At 26.7% G+C, this 19,996-nt stretch overlaps 1 protein-coding gene across 1 annotated transcript in view; it reads right to left on the reverse strand.

Annotated features, from left to right (window-relative positions):
* LOC136972722 (zinc finger protein aebp2-like) overlaps window positions 1-19,996 on the reverse strand; it is a 78,754-nt gene that overhangs the window by 5,498 nt on the left and 53,260 nt on the right.

Genomic DNA, 19,996 nt, shown 5'->3' on the forward strand with positions numbered 1-19,996 from the left:
ATATTGTAGAATTTTGTCGGATGGTAATTTTATGAAAATTAATTTGAAGACATAGTCTCCCAAATTGATTACCAATTGCCATTCAATGAAATTTTACAATTGAAACTTTTGCTTGCAAAGATTCATCCCCGGGGGAAGCTACGAAAATCTACATTTACCAGTCCATTTTCCTCAGTAGATATAAGGCTTGAAAATCCCCGAGTAGTAAGGATGGAAAGAAAAACAAAGATGTCTGTAAGATCTACCAGTTCCAATTTTAACTTTGTAATTATGGACATTTTTCTGTGTTTTTAAACTTGATGGCCAAGCAGCCTAAAAAGAAAGGTCAGGTTGTCAAATGTTTGTATTCTGGAACACAAGAAGTGAATAAATGGCGGTTTGGGACAGACTACGTCTTCAAATTAATTTTCGGGTAAATTATATGTTGATTTGACCCCACAACCAAAACAACATATGGCCAATGTTATGACCATTACTGGAAAGTGTCTACTATTTTAAAATATGAAAATGCCGGTTTACATGTTGCTTGTGTTACCACAAATAGTCTGCATGGACTCGACATTTGCCATGTGCAAATGACAAGTCTAGACACACAACAGGCCATGCTGTATCTCCAGACTTGTTACCCTAGAGTATATGTGGGATATAAGTTGGCAATTGCAAAGAAAGTTACCATCTGCCAACTTTAATGTTTTACATGCCCAAGGGGATGCAGCATGACAACATTTCTCAAACAACCACCAATAACGCTCAATAGTATGCTAAGGTATATAGTAGTGCATATTACTGCACAGTGCACATCCTTGTTATGCAATTTATCAAAATTTATTCAGTATCTTGAATTAATTTTTATCATCATTTTCATATTTTCACTACCTCTACTATTTCTCCGTTTCATCACTCTACACTTTTCATTCACGGCATTGCAATTTCACTGTTGATGAGTGTATAAATGCATGCTTCATTTAAGAAATATAGCAGAATTTTTTGTTTTAATCAAAGTACTCAATATAGGAAAGTTGCCTTATTGCATCACATTTCAGAAATTTGAATTTTAGACAGCCAAAACCTATTTACAAATTTTAATATTAAAGTTACACATATAGTAGTGGCCACAGAAATTACATTATCTGTAAACAGTTACCATTATACCAAAACTATTTGACAGATGTGCAAAACAGTATGTTTAAGACTACAATAGAGATTTGTAATGATAACATATGTAGTATAGAAAAAACACCCAAGAATAATAAACTAAAAAATGCAATTTATTACATATAATGCTACATTAAATTTAAGTATTATTTCACACTACAGCCTCACCAATATTGTTAATGAGCACTGTCACAAGAGCTTGCCATTCACAATCGTAGATGAAAAAAAAAAAGGAAAGCATTCACACCATAAATTGGCCTAAAAAACATAAACAGTTATATTTCCCATTGAAGAAGATCCCAATATACAATGGACCATCTTGAGCCTTAATAACAGCTTTGCAGCACTCTGGCATTGAGTGGATGAGTTTATTCAAGTATTCTATACAAAGCTTGTGATACATACTCTTGTAATACTATCTTGAACTTGCTGTTTATTTTTCAGAATTTTTGTGCCCATAATGTTAGCAGTTCTTACCAGAGTTGAGATTAGGACCATTATCTGGCCAGCTCAGGCATCTGATCTGAGCCTCTTGTAGTATTTTTTTTATACCTAAACAATAATTTGTTGTATCAGTTTAAGTGACAATAATGCTAACAAACCATAAAGGACAAATTACTCACAAGAACTCAACATCTTGACATGGCAACATGTTGCAGAGTTGTTCTGGGAGATAAAGGATTTCATGTGACAAAATTGCTCCATGACTGTTGAAATCAGCTTGGCCAGTAAGATTGTACTTATTGTACTTTGCATTCACAAACCCATTTATAAAGTTCAGTCTGCCAACACATTTACTGGATATGCATTCCTACACCATTTAACTCATTGGAAACCTTGCTGTCTGCATCAAGCAATTCTTGTAGGTATTGCCTTTTCTTTTATATAGGGTTTGCCATCAGATCCATGCAAGTTAAATTTGGACTCATCCAAAAACATAACAGAACCCATAGGTTAACACTCCAGTCTGCATATTGTTTAGCCCAGATAAGTTGCTATTTGTGCATTTTAGTTATTGTAATCTTCTTATGCTTTTTAAACTCAATGTGCACAGTTCATAAACTCATTTTTTAAACTGCGTTTAGACAGGCACTTATTACATTACTTCAAGGTCACATCACTTCTTTCTGTTATGCTGCATACAAGTATCAACATTTTTATACTTTTCTCTATGACTAAGAAATAGGATATTTTTCTACTTCAATAATTAGATTTTCTTCTTTCAGCATGCTGCTTTCTGCTATTTTCCCTCCTTCTTCCATTCCTGTGTGAGCTTGAAATGATAAGGCAATTTTGAAAGATTGGCTGAATGTAAGATTCCTTCTGTTAAAATTGTCATGGGATCAATTCCAACATAACATCATTATTACCCATAAAATGGCTTCCTGTCATATAATGATGCCATGTTACATCATTTATATTGTGTGTGTCTGAACACAGCTTTACACATGTCTGCTCTTCCCACTTTACTTCCACAATTCAGAAGAACTATCAATGAATTTTTCAAGCTGTGATACTTCAACATTTTATCCTGGTGTTGTGTACTCACAATTACCTCCCAATCCAGCATTTTTTTTAACATTGCCATGTCCATGTCTCCTTTCTAACAAATGCTTTGTTTGATGACAATGCACTCTTTGAGCTATTTTATAAGATAGACAGATCTTTAGCATTCAAAGTATTCTGTTACAAATTATCTAAACAAGTTTTAACATTCAAAAATCTTTCATTTTGCTTAAAAAACCATCTTCATATAGGTTTTTATACAAATAGAAGAGACAAATCTCTGGATGCTCTGTTGCAATAAACTTTATCAGCCAATGAAAAGCACTGTCATGTTTATGATGTCATGGATGATTCATTCTTCATCATTTCTTGCAGGTCTACAGCAAAATGATACTTTAATTTAAAAAACAAAACACATTTTTTATAAGATTTAACAAGTGATGCAATTTCTGAGGCTGTACTATATTCATTATCTTAACCATTTTTGATTTTTACTGATAGAGAAATTAATTGTTTCTAGTATTTTTTTTTTTTACAAATCTGGCAAAACAGCATGATATGGCAATCAATTTCCTAAGTTATACTTATTGTAAATAAGACAGAAGTAATTTGATTAAAGACCCAAGTGAGATTAATTTTTAGTTAATCTAACTTGGGATCACTATTAAAACAAACAACAGTTCATAAACAATCTTTAATCTCTTTATTTTATACAAAATGCACAGAGAAAACATTATTCTTTTGAAAATCCAGCATATGATTCAGATTCCCTTATTGTGTAATGTACAGAAAATTGTGTCCTCTATGACTACTCTTGGCATAAAATACTGCTTCTACGAAATGGTGATAACTATAAAAAATAAAAATACTATATTGAAAGTTTGAAACTGTTCAAATTATATCTGTGATTAACTGCAAAAATGAAATTTTTGATGGAAGTCATGGTAATACTACTACTTGCAAATTCTTATAAAATACTACACATTTTTTTGTATCATCTTAGTCTATTATCACTGAACAGAATTTATATTTTTAAAATTTCAACAAGCTAGTGTGTTTTGATGCAACTTGAGTGCTTTGCTTTAAGTATAAATCATAATTAATAATATATATATTACATCACTGAATACAATTCCGATAAGCAAGAACATCTAAAACAATCTTAAGTATTTATAATTTGGGAAAACTGATCTAAACAAATTTCAAATTTGTAATTTATTTCCAGTTTTTTAAATATAATTTAATCTCTGAATTTATTAACATATCTACACACAATACAAATATTCTGTATGATTCATTTTAACACAGATATTTTTAATTGTTTATATTAATATTTACAGATGTAATCAAAATCCAAATATATTGGCAAACAAGTCTAAATCATCAGATTATTTTTCATATTATATTAAGGTAAATTTAATTAATTATTGAAAGTTGACTTAAAAGATATAGTTTTATAAACATTTAATATAAACTTGATAATTATTAATTCAAAATTAATTCATAATCAATAAATTTTTATGCAAAACTGTAGCACAATTGTTACCTTTAGGCTAAACTCCCATAAATAATTAACTTGATGTTAATATAATCTAAAAAATAATCTGGTAATTTAACTTATATATTCATTCATTTCTATTTTGCTTAATGAAACCTTCAATCATTTCACTAGTGAAAAATATATCATAAATAATGCAAATAAAGTCAATAAACATATTTACTTTAGCTGTTTTTTCTTATTGAAAAAACAGCTAAAGTTAGATCACTTTAGCTGTTTTTTCAATACTATCTCACTTATAAATGCATACACATAAGCTAACGAACAAATATTTTTGCCAATCTGTCAGCAAAATTTGATAAACAGCATTTCCTGTTAGCTAGATTATAGGATCAAATTAATTTTGAGCAGTAATGTTTGTATTTGTCAATTTATTGGAGATCATCACTTAGAAGAAAGCAAGTAGCAACACTAACAGCTAATGTCTTACTTCATAAATAAATAATATATATACATTGGGATTATTTATAAAATAAATTAGCTTTGCAATCATAAAATAATTTAAAAAATTTTTTTTATTAGATTTAATAATATATTTGTATTTAAAGTCAAAATTCATGCCATAATTGATCCATAATGCAGTTAAATATCAGACAGTACAGTAAATTGTTTAGTTTATTTTAAAGTTAAGACTCGTTTTAATGTAACACACAAAATATCACTGTTTTCTTAAACAGCCAATCATGTATCTGAATATTATATTTTGAAAACCTGATTGGCAATTCAAGATAATGCTAGTATTATATTGAAGGGTTCATCCACAGTACAAATATTTATCATCAAAAAGTTTGTTTTGTCACGATCTAAGAGAAGAAAATTTATTTCCATAGTGAAGAAATTTTTTAATGTTTAAAACATTTATCATCTAAAATTGAATTCTGAAAAAGAAAAAATAATAATTCGCTTAGAAATGTTCTATTCTTATCTCAAATACAGTACAAGTCAATTCCACTTACTGGAGTCAAAGTTAGCATGTCCAAAACAAACAAAATTATAACACATTATAAAAAATTTGCTTATTATAATCAAAATTTAGTTATTGATATCATTATATTTGAGTAAATAGGCTTTTTTATGCTTTATTTTCATAGCAGCCTCAGCTTATGGCTGATAAAATCATTATATTGTTATCAGACCTAATCAGTGTTTTACTTTAATCACTATTTACTTACAATTAACTTCATCAGACATATTCCAGATTATGTAATTAAAATTTTTTTTTTCAATTTACATATTAATGCCTTTTCCGTTAATTTGTGTTTTTATTTTCATATTATTATCATCAGTTTTATATTTAAAATTCTACATAAATACAAAACCTTATTAATAATCTGATATTAACACAAACAGTGGTCTGCAGGATTCTATCTCGAGGAGAAAAGTACTGTATACCTGATATATAATTCAGATGAATTAAGCCAGTATTTCTCAACCTGTGGTCTGAAATAATGGGACAGATGGTCCCTATGCAGACTTAAATTATTAAAGATTTTTGATTTAATAAAATAGTGAGTTTTGGTTTTACCTTGTTTGTTTAGGACCACTGAAATCCAAAATATCATAATCAACTGGTTTCCTGCTTCCAGAATAGCATTTATTATGGTGTTATTTGGAATTATTGATGACTGTTAATTTGACTTTAGTATTATGGTATTCTAGAAAATGAGTTTACATTATTATAGGGTACATTTTTAAATTTGTTATTTGAAGTATAATCTATGGAACAATGAATTCATCAAATGTTCTTTGTTGATTCACTTGTAATAGTGTATTTCCAATTTAATTAATTACGTTTCCATTATGTATTCAAAAAACATGCTTTTAGATTTATTATGTTTATAAATAACACAGTAGGTCTCAAATGTTGGCAATATCCACATAAGTTTAAAAAAAAATTAGGCCTGTAGTGGTCAGTAGAATTTTTTCGAATTTACTGATCCTTGGGCTTAAAAAGGATGAGAAATACCGAACTAAGCAATTCACCATAATTCAACAAAATAATTTTCTTAAGCAGATTTGTTTCTAATTATACTATCTTCCTCTATCTTCACAAGAATGAAAATTAACACATTTAAAAAATGAGAGAAAATTCTACCAACTACAGTATAAAATGTGATTCTCATAAAGAATAAAAATAAATTTCAAATATATTGATCTGTCTCTCTCTAATATTCTGATTTATAGATATTTATATAGAATCTAGAATATTCTAGATTCTATATAAACAGCTATAAACCAATAGAACATACTAAAGATGTCATTTTCTTCAAAGCAAAACTTCTTTCTTTAATGAATTGTAATTTTTTAATGAAGAACAAAATAAGGAAAAAATAAACAAATCCAGTTATAAAAAATTAGAAATAAAAACTTATTTTAGAACTTGAAAAATAATTTAACTTGAAAAGTTAAGTTTTCATAAACAATGAGAGCTATTATTATACTTAAAACACTGGAACAAACTATATGCACAATAGAAAATAATTGTTAAAGATATCTAAGAAATAATATAATCATAACAGATAACTAAATCAATCATTTATCTGATATAGAATGAAAGTTTTGCTGTCTTTAAGTTTTTCCTTTTACTTTTTATTTAACTATCTGAAAACACTGACTCAGATATTGATTAAATTCTGGATCAATGGCAATGTTATGGTGTTTGCTCAAAGAAACACGAATAAAGAATGTCTTACAGTCAATGTTTATATTATTGTGTAATTATATTTTTTGAATATAATCACAGTAATAATGAATTATAAGTTGTTTAAAAATATTGTAAGAAAAACATTAGAATTAATAATATGTTATAAAAAAGTAGGCATTTAACCACAAAAAGGTTATACTGATATTCTATTAGAGAAATTTGTTGTAAATTTTAATTATTGTAAATTATAGAGAAATGCTGGCATTAATGTTGTATTTCTATAAACAAGAGAATCAAAATCTGAAAAATTTTGTAATACAATAAAATTTATCTTTGAAGATTTTATCATACAAATTCTTGTAAACTTCATTGCTAAGAGATAGCTTGGAAATTTGCATATTAACAGTACTTTGTAATTGGATGAAAGTTTGAGAGATACTGTATTCCTAAGACATTAGGACAAACATAAAAGAAATATTTTCCTCCATTCCTTTTTTAAAAAATGTACAAGGTATATTCATAAGGTCTGATTATTATTTTTTTTTACAAAAATGAAAAGTGGGTAAATGTTGCACTCTAACAATAGTTTGGACATTGAGGTGGCAAGAAGAGAGACCATCTGTGGTGCCAGTATCACATTCCAAAAGTATGAGTTATCAATCAACATTACTACAAAGCAGTAATTCAACAATTACATGACAAGGGATGATGGAAGGTCATAAAAATGGCAATCCAAGTCATGATTCCTTCAACATGACACATGCCATGTCACAAGGCATTGTCTGTGAACCAGTATTTAGCCAAATATAATGTCCTACAGGTTATCATTCTCTATATTTACCAGATTTGGATTCCATTGACTTTTTCATTTTATCAAAACTAAAGACTGTGTTGCAGAGAAAACTTTTGAAGCTATGGAAGTCATCAAATAAAGTGCAACTGAAGGCCATTCCAAAATCCAAGTTCCAGAAATGCTAGTAAAAGTGTATTATATCTCAATGACATCAATCCTAAATGGTTGCAAGTGCTTTCATTTATTTAAAAAAACTCTTGAAACTTATTGATCATACGCTGTATTTAAAAAATTTTTGAAGGGCTATCTTTCCATTCCTTTTAAAGACAATTTTTATTAATGTTTGACAGACAATTAAGCTAAAAGGAGTGTAATACTGTTCACTGTGTTTTTACAGATGAAAATGAATGAAAAAAGTAAAACAAGTTGTCAAAATTGGTCATTTTTTTATTAATAATATAAAAGTTGTCCTTTGAAGATTTTATCAAAAAAACCTAAAAACCCTCTCTTCTCTTTTTACTTTTAATAAATTGATAATTAATTAAATAATTATCACTTTATATTTCATTTCATTAAATGTTTTTTAGCAACCTAAAAACTGAACATATGAATTTTACAAAATTTAAATAAATGCATTTTGGCTTTAACTTAAAAAACAAAATAAAATAACAGAGAAATTTGCCATTTTTGCTAGATACATATTACTGGAAACACATTAATTTAACTAAATCAGTAAACTTTACAAATAATAATGCTACATTGCTAAAAATAAACATAGTTTATTAGAATACAATTACAAACATTTTTACTCAATCCTTCTGCTAGCTTCTTTAGACTCTAAACACTAAATATTTGTATTCAAGTTCCACAGTAACATTATATCCATGTAACATAGTTTTGGGACCTCAAACACAAACAACTCACAATATATTCTAATAAACCATATCTAATTTTTAAGAGTAACAGCAGTTATTTATGAAGTTTATTGACTCACATTTGCTATAATAGTAATAATGTATAATATTGAATGAATGCTTTCAGATGATATCAACGTAATTTGATGTTTTGTACACTGAGTAGATATGTCAATGATAAACAAATGAAAAATTTAAGTTTTTGTATCAATTCAATGTTTTTAACTGCAGTGTCAGGAATTCCCAATTATACAAAGAACAAATATATATTATTATAATAGAAAATAAAGATATTACAACAATTCCAAACAAAAGTAATGCTTCATCAAAGTATTAATTTTCTTGCTATAAAGACTTCATCTTCAAAGTGAAATATACTGAATTTCTTTGATTATAAAATGCACTATAAGTTTAAAATCAAATTTTAATTTTTTTATGGAAGGAAAATCTTTTAAATAATCAATTTCATTAAGCTTTGTTAAGTAATAACAAATAATACAAATTTAAAAAATTTAAATAAGCTATGAAATAAGTAATGTTTGACAGCTGTATTCTAAGCTCTTCTTCACTTACAATAACTTCTTCTCATGCTACAACATAATGTCATCTTGAAACCATTTTTAACATTATAAGCAGTTTATCTGAACTGATTGTTGAGCATGTTAGCAAAAAAAATCTATTAATAATATCATGGCAATAGATACCATATGGTCTACATGTCATGAATAATGAACAGTAAACATAAAATACATTTCTATTTTGGACAAGTAAAAATAAATTAGAAAAAGTGTTTTAGAATCAATGAAATACAGTAATAAAATTTTAATGATTCTCTAATAAAAGTACAAGTAAAGATACATAATTTAATCTTATTTCTGTACTTTTTATTTTTAAAAACTTACTAATTTGAAGAATTTTGATGTAATACTTTATTACGATGTTAAAATTTTTTATTTGCTAGGATTTCAAATTCTTTTTAGTTGTCAAATTATAATTACAATGTTTAAACATTTTTAACCTTTTTTTTCATTTGTTTATGTATTATAATGCTTGTACACATAATGAAGAATTTGATTTATTGATATTGTCATTATTAGAATATAGAATGCACATCAATAACCTTACAAATAATTCTATCAGTGATAGGTAAGCCTCATTTTTGCAGATACAATTTCTCTTTCAATTCTAAATATGATCTATGTAATATAATATACAAAATTATTATTTATATACAAAATATTAAATTAAATATCTCACAATCTTCAACTCTCCTTCATTCAAGTCATAATTCTTAACTAAGATCTGCATCATCATCCTATTGGCAGCTTCTGTGTGTATAGAAAAATATAAATTCACATAAACCATAACTATTATTTTTTAGTTCTCAGTCTTACCACCATATAAACCCTTGACTATCTATGTTGCCTTCTGGTAAAATACTAGAACATTTTCTCAAGATATTATATAACTCACATTCTAACTAAATCATCTAGTATTTTTTCTTCTATATCAACACTGCTAAGCTACCATATCATATCTAGACTATAAAGTTTCCACAAACAACTTTAGTAAGACATATTTTTGTCTGTCTTTACTAAAATATTTCAGATTCTTCAGAGTATATCTAATATATTACTAATATAAAATTATTTGATACATAACATAAAACTTTGAATGAAACAAAATAAGAATACAACAAACAAGTATTTAGTCACTTTTGCATCATCTACTAGTGATATCATCTCACCCATCCATGACTGTTAATCCCCCATTCCTGATTTCAATTTTTTTTTATTATTAAACAATGCAAATATAAGTTTATTAGTTTGACTATTCAATATCTGAATTAAAAGAATCTCCACTATTTACTTGACTTAAATCATTTGCAATCTTTAGATAAATAAAACTATATTTCTATCATTTTGGCTATTTAATATTTTCTCTATTTACTTTCATTTTTCATTCATCTTTCTTAACAATATATATTCTTTTAATCTTGTGCCCTTTGTTCTCTTAACCTTATAAAACAAAATTCTATACTTTTTCAGTTAAATTTAAAATAAGCAATGAATTTTAATTGGCATAAAAATATTTCTGATGCTTAAACAGAATCAATCTTAAATGTTTTTTTTTTGCTAATTAATATTTTTTTTAAGTTTCCATATACATATATTCCATGAAAAGTACATTGAACTATAATTCCTGCAAGCCAGACATACATGTCATAAGTTAGACTATCATTATCAAGTTCTTTAAGCCAATTTTTACCTCCAAACATATATATTTAGAATAAACCAAAGATGTTTAACAAACCTTAACTTGCAACATCAAGATAAACACACCAAGACCCAGAAACAGTTAAAAGCAAGATTGAGATTTTAATTTTCAAGACCAAGGTGCAAGATCCTAATACCACCTTTCTTAATTATGAAAAAATTTAAAAATCCTCACAAAATTCTTGCATAAAATATAATATAATTTACAAAGCAAAAAAAGAAGAAACACTTTATTGTGAAAAAATAAACACTGTTGACAAGAAGCGAAAATAAAGATATTTGTAAATATCCATAATCTTTATAATAAATGTACTTTATTTTCCTTATTATGATTTGATTTTAAACATTCAAAGCAAATTTCATTTCAGAAAAACATTTGTATCAAAAAGCTCAATACTGATGCTATTATAAAATGATGTAAAATGCCAAATAGTTAAAAAAAAAAAAAGAATGTGAACCAATACATACACTGCTAACAAGATCAAGACATTATGATGATCTCAAGCTTGTAATTGGCATATAATCATATTAAATTAAATTCTTGCTATGCTGACTGGAAACACCTTTTTCAAAAAGTCTTCAACAGTGAAAAATAATGATTTGATTTATATTAGAAAAAGACTGAAGCCTTGTCTACTTTGTATTGTACAAGGTATTTAATCAAATATATTATAGACTGCTTTTATCATGGTATTTTATTGAACATCCTCCTCTAAATGATGATTATTTTAAATTGGTCATACTTATTCTTCTTAATTCTTGAAATCCATTAGGAGCACTGTTAATTATATAAATATATATTGTAATTTTAAATGAGAAGTCAGAAATGCATTTGAATTTCAAAAAATAAACTGTTTAAAAAAACTTAGTGAATAAGACACCTTATAGAATGATCAAAAGAAATAATCTGTAAATTTTTCTTTACTTTATGAAGAAACTTTATATTGAGAGAATGACTACAGTTGTTGTATATTTTTGTTTGGATGGAGCATTCTAATTTATCATAAAATTTGATTATCAGTTATATACATTATATACATAATGGAGCTACCATATTAAATTCAGCGACTAAATTTATAAAAAAAAGTTTTGGCAAAAATAATTCAATTTAGTATCAGTCTTCAAAATATACTCTGTGATCATTACAAATTTTTGCACACACTAATAATTTATGTACACCCTCATGAAAGGATCTCTTTTAGAATGCTGTTTAGTTTCTTCATTATGGCCTCTAGATTTCTGAAATTGTCTCCCTTTCAAAGTGAATTTTAATTTGGGAAACAGGAAGTAGTCAGCTAGGTCTTGCTATAAATCTAGCAAAGTCACACACTGATGTTTGCAAATAAAATTCATGAACACAAAATTCAGCAATGAAAATTAAAAATTAACAAGAAAAAAAAATGACTAAAAATTGCAAAATGCAAGCAGTTTTTTTTTATTTTAGATTTTTTCATATATAAATAAGAGAATCAAACAATTCAAATGAACAGATTTCATAACAGAACAATATCTCATTTTAATATGTTTAATGAACCATAAGAAATACATTAATGTTCATCAATTCTCAAATCACAAGAATAAGAATTTACTAGATGATCAAATGAAAGTAGAACTCATTAGTAGTACAAGCCAGCTCAGTGTTCAATAGCATTACCATACTCTCGATTATGTTTCTTGAGAGTTAGACTTTTGTTTGGTCACCCAACATTAGAATACCAATTAGATATCAATTCAAAAATAGAAGATGAGAACCAATAATTCTAAATTAATTTTTTTTCTATCTGTTTTAACACTTCAATTTTGAAGAATTTAATAATCTCAAATAACTTAATTTCATAAAAATTATGCTAATCAACATGTATTTCAAAATTTCTGAGATGTTGATACACAATAAAAGTTTTTCTTTTAAGTTATCTTCCTTACTCATCAGAAATTATTTGAAGAAAAGCTAGGAGAAGTGTTACATCAAAAATTAACAAGTGAAATGATACTTCAAGTTAATAATATTATACTAAAATATATATATAAACTGATAATCAAATTTTATGACAAATTAGAATGCTCCATCCAAAGAAATATGCAACAACTGTAGTCATTCTCTCAATATAAAGTTTCTTCATAAAGTAAAGAAAAATTTACAAATTACAGTAGAGTCCCATACAACGCGGGGGATTCGTTACGCATTATAGAAAATTGCATTATAGAAACCTGCATTATCACACGATTTATGAAAGTTTAAACCTTGGCCTATAAGTTGAAAAAAAAAACATTTATTTCTGATCAACTAAATTCAAGGATTGTTGCTTGCTTTGCACATTGTACGGGACTCTACTGTATTTCTTTTGATCTGAGTGAATATGACACCTTACAGAATTATAAGGTGTCATATTCACTCAGTTTTTTTTAAAACAGTTTATTCTTTAAAATTCAAATGCATTTCTGACTTCTCATTTTCTGCCTTTTACATTATACATTTACATTATATATATATACATATATACAGGATTACATATTACATTAGATATTAGAATGTTAAAAGAGTAAGAAAGTATCTGTTTCTGTACAAAAAAGGAAGGACTACAAAAGTCTCTAATTTTTGTTTCCTCTAGAAAGCAAAAATTTGAAAATTCAGAACCCAAAAATTGCCACTGTATCTTCTATCGTGTAAACATTAAGTCAAAATCACTTTTGAATATGCAGCATTGAAGAGTGATGCAAAACATCACTTTTCAAAGTTTAGTGTAGAATCAAGAAACACTAAATCAAAACCTAATATAATTGATAATTGTTTTCAGTAGTCCCACTATTGCACATTAAAGATGAACATAAAGATGGATATAATACTCAAATAATATTTGAGTAAAAAACATTATATCAAGAAATACTAAAATGGAGATTTTACTGTATATTGAAATGACAAAAAAGCTTTGCAAATTTTCTGCTTTTATTAGAACTGAACCTTGTTCTTCCTTTTTTGTTTTTATTTATTTTTGTATATTTATTTATTTATATTACCGTGTTCTTCCTTTTTGTTTTTATTTTTTTTCCGTTACTAATGATTTGAATTTTTTCAAACAATTGTATTCTTTTAATGGAACGATAATGTTCCTTTTTTCGAAAGTTAAAACCTGAAGATGGCTTATTGATTAAGCCGAAAATGTTAGTTTTTCGCAATAAATTTATCTCAGCTATAAGTAAAAGGTGTTATTATTGTGTGAATTAGACTTGTTGGATACTTTCATTCAGTGACTAGTGACATGGTATTCTTGTAAACAGACTGTTTTACTATCTGGTTCTCTATTAACAGAAGTCCCACTAATGTAAAACAAGGGAGAACATCAGAAATATGGAAGAGTGCTTTATAAAGCAAACTGCACCCTTACCTGATGTTCTGTTAAGTGGACTTAATTTAGTATTTATAATTACAATAATTTTTAAATTTAATTCAAAATTGTTATAATTATTAATCTTAGTACAAAACAATGGTTAATGTTACCCTAGGTATACAAAATGGCGGCTCGTCTCTGACTGCAGCATACAGAAACGAGGGAACAGTGGAGACGCACGTTTTCTAAACCTAACCTATTCTAATAATTTAGTTGCTAATAATTATGGTAATTTATTAGAATAGGTTAGGTTTAGAAAAGGTGTGTCCCCACTGTTTCCTCGCTTCTGTATGCTGGAGTCATAGATGAGCCGCCATTTTGTATACCTAGGGTAACATTAACCAAAACAACAGACTAACTACCTACCTTTAAGACACATTATTTTACATTAATTATTAATAGTTAGTCAAAGTATAGCCCAATAATCTGGCAGTTGACTGAAATTCAATTATTTTACATACAACTACAATCTACTTTATTTAATATAAAAGGAATTTGTACACTATACAGTTTAAAAACCAAAGCAAATAAAGTAAAATGGTAATGAAGTCATATTTAGTTTTGATTTAGTTAGCAATATGGTGGAAACTTGAAAGGTGGAATGCTGCTACTGGGTATAACTAAACACTGCAGAGCCAAACTAGGGTTTTCATTTATAATGTAAAAAAAAATTATTTTAATCATTAAAATTCACATTATAGTAATAAAAAGAAAACAAGAAATGACTCAACAAATATAATATAATAATGCAACAATTAGTTTCTAAATAGTTTTCTGAAATAGAAACATTATATACAAAGAATAAAATATATCTAGAAAACTGCTAAATTTCTACTTTAAGTTCAAGTAAGTATCTAATAATAAAATGCAGATTAATGTGAACAGAAGAAAGGTATTTTATGTGGACTTTAATGGTTTCAGGAAAAACTGCAATTGTAAATGAATGTGTCTGAGCTGTACAAAGGAATTTTTACATTTTATAAACACATCCCTAAGTGACTTTAGACAAAGGAAAGCTATTTGATGAATTTGTACAGTAATTGCAATTTAAAATCTGTATATAAAACCATCTCATTGTATAATCCACAACCACTTTCAAATTGCCTTTTAAATACAGGTAACTAACTGCAGGATATCTACACAAAATTATAGCACGTGTGTGCGTGTGTGCGCGCATATAAAATCATATGCACATGTGTTTTACATGTAACATTTCAGCAACTTTCTGTCACTTGGCTGCTAATAATTGTAAGCTATAAATTTTTTATTAAAATAAAAATTTTTTAAAGATATTTTTGTTTTATTTTTACAATTAATACTGATAATTTTTATAAGCATGTAAGAATCTTTTGCAATATTATAACAAAACTCAAATTCTAAAAGAAACAAAACAAAAAAAAAGCTAACAAAAACACAACTAAATGTAAAATAATCTTCACAAAATATACCAACTTAAAAAAAATAATTCTAAAATTTAATAATTCTCTATGTCTTTAGAAGACAATACTGCATGACAGAAAACAAAATACTGAAACAAGAAACAATACTAAGAAATGATTTCTAAAGCATTGTTGCTAATGTAAGTAATACATGAATAACGATAACAAGGAGAAATAACTTTTAAAAACTTTAAAGAAATCAATAAAAATAAATAATATTTATATCTCTTTGAAATAAATATACAAGAATATACAAGAATGTCTTATCCCTCAACTGCGTGAGAAAGGACGTCTGGATAAAAGACACATTTTATATGTATTGTTTGTAAGAGAAATATATATTTTCTTTTTTCTTTAATTGTATTTAATTGTCCTGGCTTATTTTAAAAATTGCAAATTATTTTTTAATTGTGCTGCCATTGCCAGAGGGAAATATTGGACTATTTTACATTGTGAGGAGGATGAGAAGCCTCAAATAAAAGGTCGACTCCGCCGTGGAATTGTCTTATCCCTCACTGCGTGAGAAAGGGCGTCTGGATAAAAGACACATTTTATATGTATTGTCTGTAAGAGAAATATATTTTTTCTTTAATTGAAATATACAAGAACTCTGATAACTTGAACAAAATGAGCAAGAGGTTCACAACTTAATCTCACTAACATGCAAAACTTTCCTAATGCAGAAGAAATTATCTGGTAAAAAAGCCATTACATTGGATCACACAAATAATCCATAATCAATTATACACTAAAAATTAAGGAATATATTTTAATCTTTTCAATGAGATTGATTAGCAATGCTACCACAACTACATTATAAAATTATTAAACTTTGTCATTTTTGTGACTTGCAAATTGAAAGTAAATTCTGAATCAAACAATACATTTAAACTGTTGATGGATTCAAAATAATAAAACTACAATGAAAGAAAAGAAAATTATTAGTACTGTAATAATATTAAATTATAACAAAATATATAACTAAATTATTTTTTTTATTGTTTTCATATTTTTTAACAATTACTTAGAATAACCTCTGGATTTATATGTTACAATAGGCTTTTCTTGCTGATATATAGGAAAATCAAACTTTGACATTTGACTCCCCCTATCAATTTCTAAAGCAAATTATGCTAATTTTATGAAATGTATTTTTCCACATTTTACTAGTTACTACATATTTCTCCATATTTTTCAGTATCTGGCATGTCAACTGTATTATTGCAATTGATTAGTAGTTATTAATTGTTGGATTGACTTTAAGTACATCAAATTTATTTACTATTATTTACCTATCAAATTTAGCTATCAGTATAAGCTTAAAATTAAATAATAATTTATTTGTAAAAACCAATAATATGAGGATTTATTGGCTTATACATTTTTTATTAAAATCTTTTATGTATTTACTTAAACATTAGTTCAGCAAATTTTCTTTAAAAACTATAGAAATATAAGAACTTTTCATACCTTGACAGTTAGTAGTACAGTCAAACTTCAGATAAAAGAGTTAGAATAAAATTAGAATAAATGATAATGATAAAAGAGTTTACACGTTAAAATAAATTATTATCGGCATATTTTTTGTCATATAAGAAATATATTGACAGTCAAAACTTTCTCTTAAGCATGCAATGCATGCTAAGCAAGCCCAGAGAATTTGCCCGATAGTTGTTAATCTAAACACATTTTTAAAATCCGAGTTCACATGTAGGTACCTGGACTTTTATTATAACAGTTATTTAAAATAATGTCTAACAACCTGGTTATTCATTAATGGTGTCTATTTTCTGAAGTTTATTATTATAATTCTTAAAAATACTAAATTAACATAATTTGAAAAAACATAACACAATGCATCTAAATAAATGGAGTTCTTAAAAACAGAGTATATCTCTGACAAATGGGCTTGTTCTTTCAAATAAAATTTAATCTCCCTTCATTTTATCAAAAATTTTTTTTCCTGTTTTTTTTTTTTTCATTTTTACTAATCTATATTGTTTCTCTCTTTTTTTTGTTCCTTTTCCTTTTTGTACTGAATATATTCCAGTAGCTGATTACTAACAAAATTAACTTTTTATAGATACCATGTACAAAATTATTCCAATTAAAGCAGCACATTAGAACAGCAGTTTATAAGCAAAACCTAACTTATCATCAAAAAATCATCAAATTATTTTGACAAATGTTAGTCAACTTAATCACTTAACTGTTATGACTTTTTCATAAGTAAATAAGAAAGAATGGGAATGCAAAGATTTATTTATAGGAAATGAAAGTAGTCAAGTGTTTTCTTGTGAGATCCTTCTTAAAAATAAGAAATAAAAAACAATTTTTGATGATTTTAGATGTAATGGTGTATGCTATGGAACATCAGAATGAGAAGCAAAATATAATATTTATGGCAATCCTACTATAGAAATCACTGCTGACTACAAATTCAAAAAAAAAAAAAAATTATTTTTCTTAAACACATATTGTGCTTTTCTCTACATATTTTCAAAATTTTCATAATATTTATGTACATATTTTATGGCTTTTTTGTAACATATAAATCCAGGCCTTATAATTAAGGGCCAGATTTATGTGCATTTAAAATTGCTATATATACATACATACATATATATATATATATATGCATGTTAAAATGCCTAAAATATGCAGTAAACATGGTAAAGTACAGCAATTTACAATAAAATTTGTAGGTTGAAATGCATATGTACTTCTGTCTGTGAGCAAATCTTACTAACATCTATTACATCACACTTTTTAGGCAGGAGGTAATAAACATGCAACACTAGGTGACACACGAAATTTGAAAATTATAATGTCACAAAATACACATTAGAATAATGGTTCATTTCAGGAGGTGGCAATTAAGCCAATTAAGAATAAAATTACATACTTAATAAAATTTGAGAAATGAGTAAATGCTCTTATTAAGTTATTAACTAATTATAAATTTAGTGTCAAACCTGACAGTAATATTTCATTTCCAACTGATATCATGAACTCTACTAAAGTTAGTTTCAGTGCAACTAGAACTTACCTTTTATCAATTGCTGTTTTGGCTCATTTTGATCCTTCATGTTGCACTGATGTAAGGACATTTCAACATGCTGAGACACTTGTAACCTATTGTAATATATCCCACAAATTGTTTTTTTACAAAAAAATAATTTGTGGAATATATTACAATAAAGAATTTTTCCATCTATTTTAAATCTTGAGGATCCAAACTCCTGTACATATTTTCTTAGCAATTCAGCATTAGTTTTCTGCTGTTTGACCAACATTGTTGATTCAAACTCAATACAATGGAATCTTTTCTCTGCATGCTCCATATGTGGAGGTTTGATTATTTTTCTCACAAGAAATTCTCCCCCTTATACTTACTTGAACATTATATTTACACAATTTTTTGAAAGATTTATATTTAACATTATTAAATTAATAAATATAATATTTAGAATAACTTAAAAATCGTTTGAATTAATCTGATTAAAGAGTTTGAAAAATGAGAAATTTCCATGGTAATGTAAAACATGTTCATTTGTGAAACTTTAAAAGATGAAATTAATGCAAGTTAGATGGTTTAAATTTAAAACATTTGAGTTTTGCATGTTCATCTGTAATTGAATGGTGAAGTGATACTTCTCTTGTAAACAATAATGTGCAAAAAAAATTCACTCCACAGACAGAAAAAACAAACAGATCATTTGAAAAATAGTACTTACACTCATGCAAACAAACAATAAAGTCTATAAAACACTTATTTAGTCCCAAAAGTGGTCAAATCTGTCCCAAAAGTGGTCAAAATTTGCGGTAAAATCATAAATGCATATTTTGTTTTCATTTTTAAAATGCATATAAACTATGCATTATTGGACACCTTAATTTAATTCACTTGGACCTAAACTGCATTTATATTGAAGTTTTAACATCATAACATTTAAGGAAAACAACATGCATGTGCACACAAATCCAGCTCTTACTTATAATCATATCATAAATAATCATAAGATTATAAAAATATATAAAATTAGTGCTATGATTTGACATAATGTAACATTTGAATACTTTTTAATTTTAAAATACTGCAATTCTGTTCTTCTGAAGAAATTTTGTACATAATTAAAATGAAAGAATTCAGAATACTTTTGATATAAATTTTATACACTTAATATTTCTAAACACCAAGAAATTTCAATTTTAATTTCACCACTGTTATAGACAGAAGACATTGAAAGATATTACAACATACTGAATTTTCAAACATACAATACAAACTTATGGATAAAGAACAGCAGAAATGAAGTAAATAA

Source organism: Centruroides vittatus, unplaced genomic scaffold (genome assembly GCF_030686945.1).
Source record: "Centruroides vittatus isolate TY-2023 unplaced genomic scaffold, ASM3068694v2 contig_301, whole genome shotgun sequence".
In the NCBI taxonomy this organism is placed as follows: Eukaryota; Metazoa; Arthropoda; class Arachnida; order Scorpiones; family Buthidae; genus Centruroides; species Centruroides vittatus.